Genomic DNA, 19,678 nt, shown 5'->3' with positions numbered 1-19,678 from the left:
CTGGGATTCAACACCTCCCTCTGCAACTGGATCCTTAACTTTCTGACCAACAGACTGCGGTCAGTGAGGACAGGCAGCAACACCTCCACCACAATTATTCTCAACAATGGTGCCCCACAAGGCTGTGTCCTCAGCCCTCTACTCTCTATTTTCTCATGACCGCACGCCTGGATTCTGCTGTAACACCATCTACAAGTCTGCAGATGATACCACTGTAGTGGGCCATATCTCAAATAACGATGAGTCGGAGTACAGGAAGGAGATGGAGAGCTTAGTGACATGGTGTCATGACAACCTTTCCCTCAATGTCAGCAAAACACAAGTTAACCTACCTGCTCTTCAATAGCTTTGAAGTCAGTTCACTTTCAGTTCGTGTTACCAAGCAGTATGGATTGCTCATTGCCCTCTACAGTGTCACCTGTGCTCCTTTTAAACATAATGTTTTGAGACTGTTTCTATGTTATATTATAAGCAAAAATGAGTCATTGCAGCCAACCCTGAATGATCTCAGATTTCAAGTCTTTCCTATACCATTCGATATGTTGCGGTTTGGACATTTTTCTGTGGAAAAGTATATTTAAAAAAATATATATTAATGCTTTTGCATGTAATACCTGATAGTCTTATCTCTCCACAGTCAAATATTGATGATTGCCTATCTAAAGAAAATTGGCAGAAACTTGGTACTCGTGCCCTGATGTCTGAGGTAAAATAGGTTATGGCTCATTATTGGAATCTGTTTTAATTGACCTATTGGGATATTACAGGAATACAATTTGCTGAGCCATGGTGTTGCATACTGCCATGACACTATCACTTCACGTTCTTTTTGCCCCTCATCATTTAGCCCCTCCACCTCCTCTCAAATGAAGGAAAAACATGCTGGCCATTGCTAAAACAGGAGATGGAGTAGTGTGAATGATAAAGGGATGTTCCTCGTATACTGGAGACTGGTCACTTGATATATCTAAAAATCTTTGATAACTGTTTTGCTCATTGTTAATCATTTGTGAGAAATATTTTCACGAACCAACCTTTAATGTTCCCAGATTTTAGTGACAAATTTACTAAGTCGTCAGGAATTTGTCAATTTGTCCCTCCCATGATCAAAGTTATACAGCACTGGTGTAAAGAAATTGCATCTGAATTATCTATTTGATATCTCATTGACTGCCTTGTACAATTGTTTTGCTCTTCCCTGCATGTGAAAACATGTATTCTTGTATTCCGTCGACCCAAAGCCTTCCCTCAATCTATTCATCTTTTTCTGATGTTTAACTTCAGATCTGGTACCAGTACTAATTAATCACTTTTGCAACCCCTCCAGTGCCTCCATATCTTTTTTTAAATATTACTGTAACTTAAATAGAACTAACTTCTCAAAATGGTGGTTTTGTCCCTCTAGAAATAAATCTGAGTGCTTAGATTGCTTTTATTTTGGGCCTTTTTCCTGATCTGTAGTTCCTTGTTTTCTCTCTCCCTCTTTCCTTAAAATAGTGACGTTGCATTTGCTACTTTCCAACCCGTGGGAATCCTTCTACAACCCATGGAAATTTGGAATATGATAACCAATGTGTCCACCTGCAAGGCTACGGATCAAGTTCTGGAATTTGGACAGCCCTTTTCCAGCCAGCGTGGACACCACCTTTGTCATAAGCTCTCCATGATTCCCTGGAAATGGGAAGATTTGTCTGATGCACACAATGCAATGGAAGCCCGGAACTCTCTCCCAAAAGGATTTTGGATGCTGCGGGTCAGTTGAAATTTCCACAGCCATGGTAGATAAGATTTTTAGTGAGAGCAATATCAAGGGATTTGGAGCAAATGTGGGGAAACAAAGCTGTGTCCAGGCTATCCCCAGGTAACACATGGGTTCCATTTTTTACAGATGTCCTCAAATTGTTTTTGTCCATAATTTGGAAAATACACAAAAATCACTCGATATGATAACCATACCTCCACAGTATTGGAATGAATGGCATCAAAAACACACAAGACTGATTTTTAAAAAAAGAATTACTAGAAGTGGAGAGAGAAGAAACTAATTCTGCTGTTTATAGGAATGAATGTATGGACGTTGGACTTTTGAATTTAATAATATTATGGGAGCTCGTTCGTATGTACGGCTGTCTGTAAGTTGAGCGTTCGTAACCTGAGGGACAGCCCGGATAAAGATCTGTCATGGTTTAATTGAATGGCGAGAAAGATTAGAGGAATTGAATTGTTTTTGGGACTTTTGCTTTGAAGAGGGATGTTCTGAAAGTTATCTTATTGAGGTATAGAAGGGTATAAATGGCATCTGGAATATAATTTTAAATTAAAGAAAGGGAATGGAATGTAGAAGCACAAGAGCAACAAATTCAACATATGCTTGTGTAGTGTCTGCAGTGATGAACAATTGTGCTATATGATGAGCAAAGTCCACTGATTCCCAGGCGCACCTTCCACATGACAAGGCATTCACAGAAACGTAACAGAGCAAAGAAAATTGCCTAGGATTCTTTTGCTAAATCTGTATCCTCTGGTTGCCAGCATTTATGTTGTTGGAAAGATCTGATTTACTCAATATACTTAATTATCTATGAACTCTCCTTCTACCTTCTCTCCTCTAAGCATAAGTATCCCAGCTTCTCTCAATTTTCCATGTAAGATGAAGTCTTTCATCCTGATAGCATTCTGGTTGATTTCTGCACCCTTTATAGCCTGTGGTACCCATGATTGGGCAGACTAACCTAGTACCAGGTTAGACTTGTAATGTCAAAATTTAGCGTGGCTAACTTGCTTTTATACCTTACATCTGTGTTTATGAAGTCAAAGGTTCTGTATACCTTTTTTAAACAGCTTTCTCAACTTGTTCTGCTGTGGTTTAAAAATTGTCTTTGTACATTGGCTGCAGTCCCTGTCTCAGCATCACTTTAAAATAGTAACATTCAGTTTACATGGATTGTAGAGGGGTTAGTGAGAGCACAACTTGGATGCTGTTCCTTCTCCATTGCTTGGGAAGTCTGTGCAACAAGGATATTGATTCTGGGATGAGTGATGCAGGATGCATGGTTTTCAGTACTGGTCAGTACAACCAGTGTCAGGATTCAGGCACATGTAATAGATGGCTCTTAGTCCAATATATTGGAGGTAAAACTTTGGAGGTCAAAAATCACTGTAGAACTAAATGCATATATGGGTGATAAAATGCTTAAGCTTTTCCCATGATTACAGGCATCTGATAATACCATGAAAAACTCTTTCAGCCAAGAAGCATGCAAAATTCCATCACTTTAAACCATTAATCCCATTAGAAATTGCATTACATGCAACACTTAATTGTCCTCCGACACCACTGGAGTGGTAAGTTTGACTTGTAACCTTCAATTGATCAATCTTGAATGCTGTTATAAAGTGACATTTATACCATCAAAATTGATTAGCTGCATAATTTCTTTTTCATATGATAAGAGCCATTAGAAAAATACATTTTTGATCCAACAACAATGGTTACTCACTGTGTATCTCCTAAGGCTGAACTATCGGAAGATGTTCTTGTCTTCGATAAATCAATCCAACATTCTCACTAGAAGTCCTATTAAGATGAGTTCTCACCTTAGTATCTCAGATAAAGTACAGCAAACAGCAAAGTTAATTTTAAAACTTTATTGATGGAAAATTTGGTCAAAATATGGCAAACCATTTTGCAGGCCTTGTACAAATCTTACAATCCACGACCGTGTGGCCTTGCACCTATTCCAGGGATTACAGACACCTGCACTTCGACAGAGTCATCCGTAACAATTCTACCAGTTCTTGTTCCTTGCACCAGCTGCTAACAAGTTATGGTTAGAAGGCTTAGCACAGCAACCAACACATGGGAAATATCAAAATCCATCCTTGGATACGAATTATTCATATCAAGATCCCACCAGAATGAGTCATCCCTAATCTTGCGCAAGTCATTCTATATCTCAAGTTTAGTGATGCTGGGAGTGATAGATCCATTTCATCACCTCTACCAAATGTTCTGGCAGAGGTGGAATCCTGGTGTAACTGATACTTTAACTCAACTTTGGCAATGACATCTTGCTGATGTAAATGAATGCTTAACAAAATCTGTGCCCCATGACACATAGATTTAACTGGGATGAAACCTAAGTTCCCACTGTTATGGCCCAGGTCATACTGGTATTCCTACTGTATGGAGGCAACATTTTATTCACCAATCCCCTTGTATGCAAATCTTATGACAAATTGACCTGCAATTGCCTTCTCTGTGCAACTCATGCTATCCTATGTCCATATGGGATAGGGACGTGTTTCACCATGTCATCAGGGTAGACAAATATATTCCCAACCTCAGATGCATCCTAATGTGGTCCCATCCACCAGGTTACATACTTGGGGGTATGGTCATGCTCTGTTGAATGGTTCTCTGGTGCACCCTCGTGTTCTCTGTACAGAACAAAGAATTTGTGATTGCATCTACAAGCAGAATAGGGTAATATTGTAGCACTCGTAGCATAATGATATTGTTTTATTTTGTCAATGGCTTTAGTGTTTTTAGCAGGTGCACCCTCTGAATCCCCTGATTTTTGCATTTTCTGGTGGACTGCTCTTAGGGGTTCATCAGTGATAAATGAAGGGAGCTTTCCTTCTGTCATGAACTGCAGTTTTCTTGAGCTTGTTCTGCCATCCATGACCTGTAGATTCCAGTTATGTTATTTTGCATGGCATTCTTTTCCTCTTTTGTAATCCTTTTATCATGGGATTCTAAGTACCTAACAGCATCCCATAAATGGATGCTCAAAATTTGGCTCTCCCTTAATTCCTATTTCCCAACTTATTTATATAGAACTATTTTCTGGTGAGTTTTTGTTTTCTGCTTTTGCAGATTGAGCCAAACCAGGTAAATCAAAACTGATAGCATTACAGAGGATATCTGGCAAAATAACAGGTTATGTGACCCCACTGGCTAATGCTGACATCTATGCCCCACTTGAGCCGCCCCCTGATATTCCTCCTCTAAACCTATCAGTGCAACCTTCTATTCACTTCTTGTCCAGCCTGTTCCTAAAGTCAGCTATACTAATTGCTTCAACCACTTCCTGTGGTCGTGAGCTCCACGTTCCCACTAAATATGGGTAAAAATTTCTTCTGTATTCTTGGTTATTTTTAAATAACTGTATCACACTTATGGCCTTCAGTTATGCTCATTCCCACAAGCAGAAATGGTCTTCCTGCATCCATTGTTTTTGAAAAACTTCATAGTTTTTCTATTAGTTCACCCTGCAGCTGCCTTGTCTCAGGAGAAAACTTTTTTCCTTTCCTAATATGTATACAATTGCATTTCTGGTGTTATCCTTGTAAATCTTTTATGTTACCCTCTCCAGTGCTTCCACATTATGAATAATGTGGCGGCTGGAGGTAGAGGTTGCAGTGTTGGAGACAGTATCCTTCATAACATAAAGATAGCATCACTTATCAGTCCCTGTTGTCATCTGGATTGATCACCTTTAGTCCCAATGTTTATCTTTAATTCTATCACCATTCCCTTTATCCATATGATACCACACGTCCAGCTCAGATTCCACCAGTGTTGCATTTGTCCATTTACCAAAATTCTTTAACATTTGCTGTTGAATCTCTGGTCCCTCTAATTTTATTCCCACCTGCCAGGCCCACCTCAAGTTAGTTGTATTATAACTGGACCAGAAGGTGGTGCAAATCACAATACGATACCAATAAAAACAGAAAATACTGGAAACACTCCACAGGTCAGGCAGCATCTGTGGAGATATGTGATGGGTATCTGACTACTGGAGTACATCCTGTGTGAAGTTGATGCCATTTTGCCAAACCACAGCAGCACTGCCCGTGTCAGTGGTGATGATGTTGGGTTTGGTCTTTAGTGAATGGACTGTTGCAAGCTCAGAAGAGGGTAAGTTAGAAAGAACCAAGCCAGTGGGAAAAATTGGGATGGTCAATATGTAATAAGCAAGAAAGAATATAACGGCACAGTATAGGCCCTTCAGCCCTCGATGTTGTGCTGACGTTTTATCCTGCTCTAAGATCTATCTAACCCTTCCCTCCCACATAGCCCTCCATTTTTCTATCATTCGCGTGCCTATCTGAGAGTCTCTTAAATGTCCCTAATGTATCTGCTCCACCACCTCTGTCAACAGTGCGTTCCACACACCCACCATTCCATGTGAAAAAAAACTTACCTCTGACATCCCTCCTCACCCCCCCCCCCCCCCCGCCATATCTTCCTTCAATCACCTTAAAATTATGCACCTTCGTGTTAGCCATTTTCACCCTGGGGGGGGGGGGGGTGGGGTTGGGGGTTTGGGGGACGTGCTCTCACTGGAGGTCTTATGGGTGCCCATTCCTCATCACAATCACTGTCCTCAAACAGGGTCGTTAAGCCAGAGATGGGTTCGGGATCCCTTGTTTCATTATTAGTTCGAACTTTAGACTGTCCTTCCAGTCCATCTCTCCTATCTATAGCAGCTTTGGCTTGTTTGCGCTGCTTCTCCTCCTCCAGGTTCTGACGCCCATCTACCCACTTACATTCTGCTTTTAACGCCTTCCAACTTTTTGGTATTCCTTCTGCAGTGCATAGGGCAGGCACGGTAGTGTAGCGGTTAGCGTAATGCTTTACAGCGCCAGCGACCCAGGTTCAAATCCTCCCACTGTAAGGAGTTTGTTCATTCTCCCCGTGTGTCTGCGTGGGTTTCCTCCAGGTGGTCCGGTTTCCTCCCACATTCCAAAGACGTACGGGTTGGGAAGTTATGGGCATGCTATGTTGGCGCTGGAAATGTGGCGACACTTGCGGGCTGACCCACACCCCCCCCCCCCCAAAGTCAAGAACACTCTACGCAAAAGATGCATTTCACCGTGTGTTTCGATGTACATGTGACTAATAAAGATACCTTACCTTACCTCTATCCCTTTATCACAGGCATTAGTCCTCCAGTGAGCCAACATGGTGCTGTCCAACTTTGCGTCCAACTTTGCATCCACCTTTTCCTTCCACTCCGTTACTAACGTCTTCCACTTCTTTCCAGAGTTCTTTTTCTGTATCAAGTTTGCAGCTTGTTCACATGAGGTAATATCCCAAGATTCCCCCCCCCCCACCCCCCCAGTGGCCACGTTTCATTCCCCAACCTCTTATTCAGCACTGCACTCATCACTCTCAAATGCTCCTCTTTGTCTGGAAAGTTCTGGCACATGGTACAGGGCCGTGCCTTGCCTGCTCGTATCATTCGATTGCGACTGATCCATATTTGCTGAATAATTTACCCGATTTGGTACCTCCCTGCCCAATCAGTAAGTTGACCAGCACAATAGCCTGCTGCCCGATTAACAACTTTACCTCGTACCGCCTCCTGTTCAATTACCAAAAATTGCTGACCTTATGCGAGTCCTACAGCAGGTTCTTTCCTGATTCCGTCAAGGTCGTGCTATCAGCCCCGGGCGAGGGACCGTGCCTCCAAAGGAACTACGGGGAGCAACAACAGGTAAGATATCTATTGGGCGCCCAGTCAGTCTCCGCAGTCCCCAGAGAGACCTAGCCACTTACTCTGCCCGTCTGCCTAGCACTCCCTATGTTGAAATCCAAGTCACAGCACCAAATGTTAAAGTCGCGTCTTGTTGTGACCCAAAAAGGCTACCTCTTCTGACCCTTTCTCCCTTCTCTCTATTGACTTAATATCATTGCTAACCATCAGGCCCACCCCACCCCCTCTGCCTACCCGCCCATCTTTCCTATACACTGTGTACCCTTGGACATTCAGCTCCCAATCAAACATCCATCATTCAGCCATGACTCTGTGATGGCCACAATGTCATATTTTTTAATCTGTAGCTGTACTATAAGGTCATCCACATTATTTCTAATGCTACGTGCATTTAAATACAGTACATTTAGACCAGTATCTGCTACTTATTTCACTGTATTTCTATTGCTCAGCAAATTATCCTGTCTTTTCACCTGCCTGTCCCTCTTACCATCTTTGCTGTGCACTGTCTTGGACTTGTTTCTATACTCCTCTTCCGCTATCCTAACATTCCTGGTTTCCTTCTCCTGCCAAATTAGTTTAAACCCTCCCTAACAGTTGAATTAAACATTCCTGCCAGGATATTGGTCCCCTTTGAGTTCAGGTGTAACCCATCCGTTTTGAATAGGTCATACCTCCTCCAAAATAGGTCCCAATGATCCAAGAATTTGAAGCCCTGCCCCTTGCACCAGTTACTCTGCCATGCATTCATCTGCCTGATCCTGCTATTCTTACCTTCATTGGCATGTAGCGCAGGCAGTAATCCTGAGATTATTACCCTGGAGGTCTTGCTTCTCAACCTTCTTCCTAACTCCCTGTAATCTTCCTTCAGGACCTCCTCTATTTTTCCATCTATGTCATTGGTACCAACATGTACCAAGACTTCTGGTTGCTCACCCTCTCCCCTCTGAATACTCTGGACACGATCTGAGACATCCCATACCTTGGCACCAGGGAGGCAACACACCATCTGGGTATCCTTATCGGGCTTGCAGAATCTCCTGTCTGTTCCCCTCACTATGGAATCCCCTATAACTACTGCATTTCTCCTTGCTTGCTGGACCACAGCACCAGGCACTGTGCCAAAGTCCCATATGCTGTGGTCTTCCTCTGTCAGGTCATCCTCTCCAACAGTATCTAAAATGATAGACTGATTTCCGAGAGTCACTGCCACAGGTACTCTCTACTATTTCCTTTTGGCTACTGTCCATCTCCTCCTCACTTTCCCTAATTAACCAAAGGTCATCAAGCTGCAGCTCCAGTTTCCTAACATGGTCCCTGAGGAACTGCATCTCAATGCACTTGGCGCAGGTGTAGTCCTCGGAGGCTGGTCACCTCCCAGGATCCCCACATCTGGCACTCCAAGCATAACGCTAATCCTAGATGCATAGTGCTTATGTTACTGTCTAATGTTACTAAAATAAACTAGTAACTTATCCCCTCACTATAAATCTCACCTCTTACCTGTTCTCGCCGAAGCCTGTTAAGCCAAAGCCTTACCACTCTGACTCAGAAGCTGACTGCTCCCCGACGACTGGCCGGTAGACAATACCTCTCTGATATAGGGAAGGTAGGTCGCTCCACCAATCAGGCTGCTCGCTCGTTCTCCGATGCTCCGTACACTAGGCCGCACTCCCAACTCTTTTTTTTTTCAAGTCTTGAACTGGAAATTCCAATTTCTCCCCCTCCCCAGCTCTTTCTCCCACCAATCAGGCCGGGCCAGCATTTATTACCCATCCCTAATAGCCCTTGTGAAGGTGATAGTCTTGAGCTGCTGCAGTCCATTTGGTGAAGGTGCATCCACAGTGCTGTCATGTAGGGAATTTCAGGACCTTGCAACAATGAAAGAATGATGATAGGTTAACAAGCCAGGTGGCATAGACTTGGAGGAGATGTGGTAGATGGTGGTGTTGCCATGTCCCTGCTGGTTTTGTCCTTCTTGGTGGCAGGAGTCACAGGTTTGTGATGTTCTGCTGGTGTGGTCCACAAGAGTAGCAGCACTGTACTTTTTAGCTAATGTCGCCAGAGTGCTTTGGTGGTAAAGGGAATGAGCATTTGAGGAGCTGGGTGCAGAGCCAATCTTGTGGGCTGCTTTGTCCTTGATGGTTTTTGTGTTTCCTGAGTGTTGGAGCTGTACTCATGCAGGCCAGTAGAGTATTCCATCGCACTTTAACTTGTACCTTTTTAGATGGTGGAAGGGTTTTGTGGTATCTGGAGATGGATCACTCGTTGCGGGATACCCAGACTCTGACCTGCTCTTGCAGCTGTTGCATTTACCTGGCTCATCTAGTTGAGTTTCTCGATATTGATGGTTGGATTTCGGCAATGGTAACACCATTGAATGTCAAAAGGAAGTGGTTGGACTCTTGTCTTGTTGGAGATGGTCCTTGCCTGGCACTTCTGTGATGCAAACATTACTTGCTGCTTATTGTGCCTGAATGTTGTCTTGATCTTGCTGTATGCAGGCATGGGATGTGTCATTTGCTGAAGAGTTGCAAGTGGCATTGAACATTGGAAAAGTGACAGGCTTGGCTTGCTGGGCTCAAGTGAAGGAGGAGGAATGGGATGCAGGTGGAGGGCTGCCTTTATCATTTCTGTCTTCATCCAGAGGGTCCTAAGTCCTTCCATCAATGCTTCAGGTTCAGCAGTTTTCTCTTTTAAAGAAGACATACAGCATTGATTATTTTTCTTTCATGCTGCTTGGAACCTTGAATCTTTCTGCAACACAAGAAGCTGTCATTTATGAACCTACCAGATGATTGCGACACTGAAGAATGTCCATCACCTCATCAGTGTGCATGAAACCTTCTTGCAGGCAGTTCGTTGGCAGACCCTTTTTGCGTTCTAGCTGTACATCGATGTCGTAATTCCCCGTGCTGAATGTTTTTGTGTTTATCTGTGCCAGATCCTTGTTAGTGAGAGTTTTGGCATGGGACTTGGATAACTGCAGAATATCATCCTCTTCAACCTCCGATCCCATCTGTCATGCGAGAAGCGCTAGCTCGTTATGACTGTCACTTAATTTGAAGCTAACAAAGTCATTCTCTGCTCCTGGGACTGTTCATGCAATTAACTGAAACTTCATCCCAAGCAGCACCCAGAAAATTAATATCATCCTTTACATTGAATTTCTTCCAGTACTCTTGGACAGAAGACTTCCCCTCACTGCCTTTTCGCTGAATGAACTTGTTCCAGAGATGGTAGGCATAAACAGGTAGCTGTAGCACCCTGATCCAATGGCTGTATAAAAGAGATTGTTCACAGTGACAGGAACACAACTTCAATGTTCAGACAGGGAACCTCAGTCCAAGTCATGAGTGCTGTCATTTTGAAAAATAAGGAGAATCTTGGAGGTCCAATTTTCTTTTACACCACTTTTCTTCACCTCTGGCACAGAATAATCCATAATCCACTCGTTATCAGAATTGAGATGGGACAATCTGAACTGGGCGTCAATAAATGGGCAATTGAGTAAGTGCTACTTAAGAGCACTGTCGATGACAGCTTCCCATCACTTTGCTGATGGTTGAGAGTAGACTGGGTGTTAATTAGCTGGATTGGTCTTTTTACTGCCTTGTGCGAACAGGACCTAACCCGGGCAATTCTCCATGTCGTTGGGTAGATTCTGGTGTGGTAACTGTACTGGAACAGCTTGGCGAGTAGAGGATCAGTCGAGTTATCCATGCCTTATTGTACGATTTCCAGGAGACACTGAACCAAGATTCTACATAAGTCTTCATTGCCTGTGGATTCTTGCTACGGTAAATGAGCAAAGGTTTCAGTTTCTTGATGCCTTTTGCATTGCCACTTAGTAAAAGAGTGAGGCTGTCTTTCAAAGCCTTAAAGCCAAGTGCACTTTTCTTGTTGACTGCAATGTAAGTTCTTGATGGCATCCATTTCCAATACAGAGCTGTCACATTTGCATTGAAATCTTGGTGAGGATGGTAGCTACCGCTGTCGATTATTTGCTGTGGTGTGTTCGGGAATGCCTCAGCAAAATCAAGGTTGGCACTCACAGATTTTCCCTACACTCGTACATTCTTAAACACAAACCATGCCTGGAACCAATGAAATCAGCCATGGCATGCAGCCAAGGTTTCTTTTTTCACATCAGGATTTGCAGTAGAGATCTCTCCCTCTTCTTTCCTGATGTCTTCATAGAGTTAGCCTTCTGCTGCTCAAGAGCAAGGCTGATTGGAATGTTCTTCTGATAAGATCTTCAAGCTGCATGGCCAGCCTATATTACATTATCTCCATTGCTTTGCTGGATTTGTGTGTTGCGTTGAATGCTGTGTTAATAAGCTTTGCTTCCTCACCAATCTCATTACCCTTTTGCAGGGTGGAACAATTAGTTGTCGATGTGAGCCAAGATGGTGAGCTATGACCACAGAACAGTCACCACTTTTACTTTACTTAATAATATCCAGTTTCACACGGAGAGTCACAATTTTGCACTGTTGTTTGTACCAAGTTTCAACCTTTGCACCAGTAATTTGTTGTTTGCTCAACATTTATCACGCTGAATCCACAATCTTGTGACGTGCAATGAGAGCTGTGAAGACTACCTGGAAAGCTTGTCCATCCCCATCTGCTCATTTATAGAAAAAAAAGGCATAACTGCAAAACAGATCAACAAAAGTCAAAAATTGTTCCCTTGTAAAGAAGAAGCAACAAAAAGTGGGACAACAAATAATGAAAACCCTTCGTCTGTCCATGCACGTTAATAGTTTTATCCATGTGACTTGTGTTCATTACTGAAATAAAAACAGAATATGCATCTGTGGGAGGAGAAACAGAGTCAACATTTCAGGTCAAAGATCCTTCATTAGAACTGAGAAAGAGAAAAAAGAAGCTCAGTAACCTGCAGGGAGAGTGGAGGAGGTGGGACATCTGAGTTAGGTTTCTAACACCTGCATTTTTTTTTGATTTTTCATTTCTATGTTCATTACGCTTCTATTTATCTATGTTTGTTTGCTCATTAATGTCTCTGATACAGTACCTGTGTTTTTGGATGTTCTGATATCAGCATTGTGCCAGTTAGTTCACTCATTTGACTAAATAATCCATCATATTTTACCAACTTAAGGTAAAAAAACAATCTTAAAGCAATCTCCACAGATCTTTATTAGTATTCATTTATGGACAAGGCAAACTAATTTCTTCTGATTTCTCCTATTTCCATGCTCCTATGAGTAGTGAGCCAATGATGTGAGCTCTTTTTCCCGTCTCTTTTCTGTTGCTAGGTAAATATTGGGAGTTATGACCTTGCTTTAGCCTCAGTGCCATGGGCTCTTATCTTCCTCTCTCAGATACACAATCAAACAAAAGGGGCAATAGGCTTTAGGAAAACCAGAATTCACATGAGAAAGGAAGGATCTTTTACACTTGAGGCTTTTTCCCCTACGTTGTGCTGAACAATAACAGATTATTGTTGTCAGTATACTGGCTATTAGATAAACGAGTAAGATTGGCTAAAGGATGTCCCCTATTGTCATTTCATACACTGACCAAGTCTTTCTCTTACCTGTTCTGGCTGATGATCAAGGATGCAACACACTTCAGGTGACTAGATCTTCCTTCCCTCTGGCTTAATGATAGCTTGCTGGAGCAGGACACAGTATCTGGGAAATTACCTCTTCCTGATTGAAACTCCTGCAGTGAACCATTGTTTTGAGGTGCTCAGAATCCTGGAAAAGGACATAGGGTTTTGACCCAAAACATCGACAATTCCTTTCCTCACACAGATGCTGCTCAGCCTGCTGAGTTCTTCCAGCAGATTGTCTGGTGCTGCAGATTCTAGCATCTGCAGACACAAGAATGATGAAGGGTCTCAACACGAAACATCAACTGTCCATTTCTGTCCGTAGGTGCTGCCTGACCCGCTGAGTTCCTCCAGCATTTTGTGTGTTGCTTCAGAGAAAACACAGCTGGACTTATACCAAGCACAACAAAAGAACACGATGGTTGTTAGAGGCTCCAGCCTCCATGCTCCAGGTTGTTGAATGATGAGTTTGTCAACAGTCTTTTCAGCCCAGCTACCATCAGCTCTTGGTTCAGTGACACTCCTTTCATCTGGAATGTGGCTGTTTGCTGATGATTTCTCAGTGCTTCTCTTCATTCGCATTCACTCACGAACTAACATGAAAACCTCGGTTGAGGCTGATATGCCACAAGGGACAGGCAATAATTATTTCCAACAAGAGAAAGTCCAGCCACTTCCCTTCAACATTGAACGTCTTTATCATTGTTGGATCCTCCACCATCAGCAACTTGGCTATCGGAGTTGGATCAGCCATGTAAATGCTGCACAGAAGGGTATCTAAAACCCCCAAGCGTTTCCAACATCTAGAATACCAGTGGGTGTACAAGTGAAAACCCCGAACTCAACAGGATCGATGCAATTACTGCGACATCACAGACCCCTGACACTATCCAGCCCATTTGATCAGAGTCATGTCCGCCACCTTTTGTATTGACTCCTTGTAGCACCAGTGGAATGTAGTGGCAGTAGGTTCTGTCAACAGGCTGTGTAGCAAATCTCCCAAGGCTGCTTCAATAGCTTGTAGATCCCACCATTTGGAGGGAGAAAGACAGCAAACAGGTGACAGACAGCAATGTCTCCTCCAGGTTTCTGCTCAAACTACTCGTCGCTCCAACTTGGGGAAAAATACCACTGCTCTGTGTTTGTTTTCTCTTTGTAACCCGAGCCCTACTCTTTTTCTCTTTTCCTGTCATTTTTTGCTTTCTGGCACCTTGGCTTCTGTTTCTGGTTTCTCCCCCCCCCCCCCCACCCCTATTATCTTCCCATATCTCTTCCCATATCTCTTACCCTCCACTCCCACAACCCTTGCAGTATAGGTTGGTTGCTATGGAAGCCCATAGGTGACTGTTCCTGTTTTCCTGCTTGCGCTCACACAGCTGAGCTTGCCAACATTCCCTTATGGTGTGGGAGTTGCTGTGTGTTAGCAGCGAATTGACTGCCCCTTGCAGCTTCCATATCCGATGTACAGAGAGGCTGAGACACTGATCCCAACACTTTAAAAGAATTGGAGCATCTTGGTATCACATGGCAGACACTGAGTTGGAGAGACAAGTGCAGGAATCTGACTGTGTTCTGAACTGTCAGCTCTAGTGGGGACAATGAAGTGCCTTGTGGAGGCTGCTGGAGCATCTGAAGTCCAGGTTATGGAGTTCTGATCAAAAGTAAAAACTTGGCTGATGACCTTAGATCCATGATTAACAAAATGACCTTTTCCAGCCTGTGACACAGTGCTGCATCCAGCGGCATCCGGTCCATACCTGGACTTCCCCCAATGTCAGGCACTGTCCTTGGACTCTCCCTAATGTCAGGCTCTGTCCTGGGCCACTTTCCCCAATGTTTGGCTCCGTCCTGGACTCTCTCCAAGTAACAGGTTCTGTGCTGGACTCCCCTCAATGTTAGTCTAACATTGAGGGGGCAGAACCTATCTTCTCCCGCCCCCCCCCCCCTCCCCGCCCGCCCACGTCAGGGTCTGTCATCAGACTCTCCCAATGTTAGGCTCTGTCCCAGACTCCCTCAATGTCAGTTTCTGTTCTGGACTCTCCTCAAGTACCAGGTTCTGTCCTGGATTGTCCACAATGTCAGGCTCTGTCCTCAGCCTTTCCCAATGTTAGGCTCTGTCCCTGGACTTCTTCCCAATGCCAGGTTCTGTGTCTGTGTTGGCCGCTTTCCCTAGACCTGTTCCTGCACTCTTCTGCAATGTCAGGCTCTGTCCCTTGAGTTTGCATGGTGTCCCCGGGATATTTCTGTGTTAAAGTGATTTTCCTTAATACTGTGACATTAATTCATTCATCTGGTTTCCTGTTTACTGCACCATAAACTTGGGCTGTTCAGGATCCAAAGAAACTGTGTAGATAGCCTGAAGGGTACCTGTTGGTTGCTCTACATTTGGAAATGTACTGAGGTTGAGGCTGTGGTACCCTTAGGGTCAGTTGGAAGTTCACAGACAGACGACCTAGTGTGTCCAAGTGATCTCTCTCAGTCTGCAGCCAGTGTGTGAAATATGGGTGCTATCTTATTTCTGGATAGATGATCTTATACCTATTGTTCTTTGTTTTGACAGTAGATATGAACAAAATCCACATTTATAAATGAGTGTATTTTATAACAAGTTTCATTTGATTGATGTGAATACTGGATTTTATGTGCTGTTCTACAGTGTTATGTTAAAAACAAAGATCTTCAGGGCCATGTGAATATCGATTTGGCAGGATTACTGAAAGTGGTTCTTTTACAAACAAGAAGACACAGGAGATTCTGCAAATGCTGGAATCTGGAGCAACTCACAAAATGCTGGAGGAACTCAGCAGGTCAGGCAGAGTCCCGATGAAGGGTCTCGACCCAATACGTTGACTGTTTATTTCCCTCCATAGATTCTGCCTGACCTGCTGAGTTCCTCCAGCACTGTGTGTGTGTGTGTGTGTGTTACTTTTACAAACACAAAAGCTTCATGTTCTTATAGAATGACCATTGAAAATGTTAAACCTTTATTTAGATGTTGAGAACTCCTGATGTTACAATATGGACTATAAGTTTTGCCTGAACCCATTCAGGGCAATTGGTTACCTTCTAGGACAGAGTATATGAGTGGGGAGATGTGGGAATGACTATTGCAGGTATTACCACCACCTGTGTAAAAGCATCAAGACCAGAAATCACTGGTTTCTGAAATTGGAATGGATGAAAAACTTTGACATGTGTTACTTTTAAGGTATTTCAAAAGGGAAAATTTGTCAGGGATATAAGGGATAATCCATTTTCCTTAAGAAAATAGTGGAAAGTAGTCTTGATGTTTCCTGGGTATTACGAGCAAGCAGGTTTTGATTAAATGAAACTGACCAATGACGAGTCTTCTCAGTCCATTGCCACTGCTTGCTGGAAGTTTGTTCAGTTTCTAAGAGTGAAACAGGCCCAGTAATTTGGGGAAATGAATGTGCTATAATGGACAAGCACTGTGTCTATAATTAGAGCTAGATGGGATCACCATCTTGGTTTTCTATTTTTACTTTGTTTTTGACATTAAAGTTTCTCCAGGGCTCATGGGGGGGAAAAGAAAAGAGTGATCATAAAAAAACATGTAAATTAGACCATAGGAAGTGATTTGAGCATATAAGGTAGAAAAAAGAAAAATTGTACTATCGAATCAAACTTTAATAACTTTAGAGTCTGGGAAAGTGTAGGACAGAATAGTAACCTGCTCATTTTCTCCTGGAGATGTTTGTGGCCTTGATTAAGACACTGACATGAGATAGCCCAGCCTCTCTTCAGAACATCTGGATCAAGGAGGAGATGAAGTAGCAAAAATCTTCAAGCATCCCACAATCAGTTGACAAGATCAGTTGCTAACCCAAGAATAGCCTATGTTGAATGTTGCACATGGCATTTTATTGGGGTACTAGTACCTGTATATGTGCAAAAGTGAAGCCTCAGAATACAGAAGGTCAAGTCCATTTTAGACTGAAGAATGGGCTCTCAGATATGCTCCATCACTTGGCAAATCACCAGATGGAGTAGTTAAGTATCTCAGGAGAGTGTGACATCCTTTTGTTAACTCATCAAGGAACTGATACGGTCTCCATGGGGAAGCTTTCAAAATAACGATGCAAACAGGATAAGGCTAAATACTGGTAACTTCAGGGGGATTGAAGTTGACCTTTTGTGGATTAGGACATTTGAGAGCTGGAGTAACTTTGTCCACAATGTTGTACTCTGTAGCTTTCTGTACAATATGATAACCTCTGCATGATGATATGTATTTACCAAATGCAACATGGACTACTTTTGTGTGTTTAGGTAAATGTAATATTAATTGACAGTGAACTCCCAGGATGATGTAAAGTAAAATGAGAAGGAGAATTCTTTGACTCCATGTCTGGTTCACTCTGAAATATTCTAAATTTTCATTCAGAACTTAAAGCCAACCTTGCAGTTCTTTTATCATCTTTTAGTGGCAGAGCAAATCTGGAAGACAGGAAAATAATGTGTCCATAAGTGGACAACATGTCAGGTTAGAAATGCAAGGGCAAAGAATTCATATGTCCAGGTTATGAGAAGGATTCAGATCCTCACTACAGGAGGTGGATTCCCAGGCCATCACATCTCACAATTGGAATTAAGTGTTAGTCCTGCACATTAACTACACAGATCTGCTGAAGAGGGAAATATTATACTCTAAAAGTGTGACTTCAGCTCAGCATGCAACCGACTTAGTACAAGTTTCTTCACTGCCCACATGTTGATAGAACAAAAATAGAACCTGTTACCCTATTAAGGCATTATGTTCGTGAGATGTGCTGACATGTTGGTCACCCCACAGCTTGTAAATAGAGGCTCTTGGCATGCCCCCAGGGTCAAGCTAAAATCCCTTGGGCACAGGCAACCTAGAACATGAACGTGGTCACTTCATGGCAAGAAGCTATGCCGCTGTGTCCCTTCAAATACTCCTGCTGAAGAATTATATAAATTTAACAATGGCTTTAGGCAACATTATTCCCAAAGGAACACCAGTGCATGCATTACCTGCAGAGCTCTTGTTGCCGAAGTAACATCCCTTTGTTTTCGACCATGGAGTCCACACAAATCAAGCCATGGCTCTCCATAGTCTCACAAGAACACGAGAGTAGGAGTAGGCCACTCAGCCCCTCAAGCCTTCCCTGCCATTCAATACGATCATGGCTCACCTGTCCCAGGCCTCATTCCCTATGAGTTACCCCTTCATCCGTCCCATCCCCACCTCCCCAAATATTCCATAAGTTGCTAATGTTTACAGGAACTGGGTGATCTATTGGGACGTTAATCATTGGTAAATTTATGTCTGGATGGATGGTGGCCCTGAGCATAATTTGTAACACAGGCCCAGACATCAAGTTGAACACAGTGTTGCTCAGTTAAATTTTTCTCAGGGAGAGGGAAACAAAAACTACAGGGCTCGGGTTTCAGGTGAGAGATATTGGGATAAGTACGTGGACAGGAAAGTTTTAGAGGGATGCACGCAAATGGGACTAGCGTAAGTGGGCACCTTGGTCGGTATGGATGAGTTGGGCCGAAGGGCCTGTTTCTGCAATGTATTACTCTGTGACTCTATCAAACAGGGTGGTGGTTAATCGAGTCATAAAGTCGTACAGCATGGAAACAGGCCATTCAACCCACCACGTCCTCACCAATTAGTGGGCACCCATCTGTACTCATCCCATCTTCCACACTTGGCCCGTAGCCTTCTCTGCCTGGGCAATTCCAGTGCTCGTCTAGACACTCCTTACATGCTATCAGTGACTCAGCTTCCACCACTCTCTCAGTCAGTGTATTCCAGATACTCACCACTCTCTGGGTGAAAAAGATCCCCCTCCCATCCCCAAAATATCAATAGACTGAACTGCCCCGGTGAAGGGTAAGCAGACCACAGTGGTTATTTTAGTCTTGGCAGCTCATTAACCGAACGACCCCAGTATAACCAAACTGAAGACCTTGTGTTCTTGAGGTGGTCAGAAGCTACACAGTGGCTGAGTAGGTTGTCACTCCACACCTCGTCAATAGCGGCTGTGTGATTCTCTTGGGGTTGGATCCCCTAAGCACAGACAATCCAAGACCAATCCAAAGGAAGCATTATTTTTCTGAAGACCAGGCCACAGGCATATGGTTTAATCTGTTTGCGTTTCAGTCAAACTTGTTCCTAACCCAGTGTGGACAACTGTGCTTGCTGGGTGGTTGGTTCTGGTTTGTGTACTCACTGAAACAACATGGACACCCAGGAAAAACCCACGCGGTCACAGGGAGAACGTGGAAACTCCACAAAGACAGCGCCGGAGATCAGGATCGAAACTGGGTCTCTGGAGAGGCCAGGCAGCGGCTCAACAGGCTGCACCACTGTGTCTTGTAACATTGGCCATGCTGTTCCAGGCTGGGAGAAGTCAAGGACCTGGGGAGATTCTTCCAGATCATTTAATTACTTGTATTTTCTGTCTCACACAATTTGATTTTCTGTCAACAGAATGATTTCTGACTGCTGAATATGTAATTCTCATCGAATCAAAGAGGCGTACAGCACAGAAGTGAACCCTTTTGGCCCACCTGATCCGTACTGATTGTGGTGCCT

The sequence above is a fragment of the Pristis pectinata genome, chromosome 34 (genome assembly GCF_009764475.1).
Source record: "Pristis pectinata isolate sPriPec2 chromosome 34, sPriPec2.1.pri, whole genome shotgun sequence".
Taxonomy (NCBI): domain Eukaryota; kingdom Metazoa; phylum Chordata; class Chondrichthyes; order Rhinopristiformes; family Pristidae; genus Pristis; species Pristis pectinata.
Note: the sequence above shows the minus strand (reverse complement) of the source record.